Genomic DNA, 2,342 nt, shown 5'->3' with positions numbered 1-2,342 from the left:
TCTGGCTCCTGACTGAAGCCTGACTGATGGGTGGGGTTCAGCAGAGAGGTCCAGGCAGAAGATAGAAACTTGGGATTTGTCAGCATTTTTTCCCCATTGATTTTTTTTAGAAAGAGTGGAAGGGAGGGGGAGAGATAGGGAGAGAGAGAGAGAGGTGAGAGAGCCCTAGCCAGTTTGGTTCAGTGGATAGAGCATCAGCCTGCAGACTGAAGGGTCTCAAATTCGATTCTGGTCAAGGGCATATGCCCGGGTTGTGGGCTTGATCCCCAGTAGGGGACGTGTAGGAGGCAGCCAATCAATGATTCTCTCTCATCATTGATGTTTCTATCTCTCTCCCTCGCCCTTCCTCTCTGAAATCAATAAAAAATATATATATATATTTTTTAAATGTGGGAGAGACACATAGATTGGTTGCCTCCCAAATGTGCCCTGACCAGGCCGGGGATCCAGCCTACAACTGAGGTTTGTGCCCCTTCAGTCTGCGGGCCAATGCTCTAACCACTGAGCACGAGCTAGGGCGAGTTGTCAGCATTTAAAGGCTACTTAGATCCATGAGATCACCAAGACAGATGGAGGAGAGAAGAAAAAAGATGACACTCCCATATTTAAAGGACAAGAGAAAAGGATGAATTTGCATAAAAGATCAGGAAGGAACAACCTGATAGGAAGAAAGGAAGAAAAAAAGCAAGAGATTTAGATAGGAAGAAAAGCAAGAGATTTTCCTGGAAACCAAATTTAAAAAGTGTACCAAGGAGGGCGTGATCTGCTCTGTCAAATATTGCTGATAGGTCCAGTAAAAATAGGATCAGGGACCGACAGGGGAAAGAGGGTGTCATTGATGACATGGACAGTATGGAAGAGAGCAAAGACTTTCCTGAAATGCTAATTTAGAAAGTGTACCAAGGAGGGGGCGATACGTTAGCTCAAATTGAGAAGATAGGTCCAGTAAAAATTGGATCAGGGACCGACAGGGGAAAGAGGGTGTCATTGATGACATGGACTGTATGGATGAGAGCAAATGCCCTGACTGAAGTGTTTTAGGAGAGACTAGGAAGAACTGGAGAGACAGCACATCAGCAGCCCTCTGAGAAGCTGTGTGGCAAAGAGAAGTCAAAGAAAATGGGCGATCGCATAGGAAGTAAAGCCCAGATGAAACAGCACGTTTGAATGGTTACAGAAATGGTGTGGTAGCACAGGAGTAACTGCTGATTTGGAGAGAAGGGAATTATATTTTGCACGTTTCTTAGCCCTTTCTGAGTTTGGAATATGTAAAAGAGGGTTAGCAATCGCTAGGGTGGTTGTGAGGATTAAATGAAGGTGCCCTCACACTGCCCTGGCTGAACAGAGCCCAGCTTTCCATGGACAAAGTTCTTGCCACTTCTCCCCACTCCCAAAAACTCTCAAAAGGAAACCATGTTGAAAAGGACCTGATAAGTATCATTCGGACAAAATCAAAAAGCTGCTTCCTCCCGGGGTATTTGTACTTCAGGGTGTGTAAGTCACTAACCAGTAGGGTAAAGTTCCAGGTATGAATAGGATGGAAGAGAAATTTGCGCTCCAGCAGTTCCAGAACCCTCAGATCATACAAGCCAGACCAGCTTATTTCACCATCAGGCAGGTTCTAGTCATTGTAGAATTATGCAGCCGTCTTGTCACCTAGGTAGCCTTAAAAAGACGTCTCGTGACACATATTATGAAAGCAGAAGGATGGAGAAGTCCTGGAGATGACTCTGTCTCATCAGGATTTAACAGCAGTTAGAACTCAGAACATCCCCTCAATTAGAAAAAATCCCATTAGTCATGAGGCTGTAGGCACTCCAGGAATTCATGTGTAGAGTCTATACCTGTAAATACCTGCCTCCCTGAGAGACTTCTGGGGGCTGTGGGGAGACTGCAGACCTGGGGTCCAGAATACAAGTCTCAGCAGCAAGGGAACATGTGAGAGAATAAAGGGCACTCATCCTGGTCAGAGCACCCAATAAAAAGCATGGTGATTACCCTCGGCCAGCTACACTCAGTCTCCCAAACTCCAGCTGAGAACGCGCAGCCTGTACAGCTCCCTGGCTGTGAATGGCTTTTCCTGCACGTCTCTGGGGAAGGGGGTTCTCTGATTAAAGAAAGGGAGTAGGGAGTGGGGTAAGAATTGAAGGTGGAACAACAGGATATGGAACATAACACCATTGTCCCCACAGTGACCTGGGCCACAGCTGGGAAGACCTGGCAGTGTTTTCTGGCCAACTTCCTGGGTTTCTTTTATAGTTTTTCTTTCTGAAGGATTCCTAGACATTACAGGTCTTGGCTATTTACATAGTATGGTGGATACAATATCATCTTAAACCGGG

The sequence above is a fragment of the Myotis lucifugus genome, unplaced genomic scaffold (genome assembly GCF_000147115.1).
Source record: "Myotis lucifugus unplaced genomic scaffold, Myoluc2.0 scaffold_95, whole genome shotgun sequence".
NCBI lineage: Eukaryota > Metazoa > Chordata > Mammalia > Chiroptera > Vespertilionidae > Myotis > Myotis lucifugus.
Note: the sequence above shows the minus strand (reverse complement) of the source record.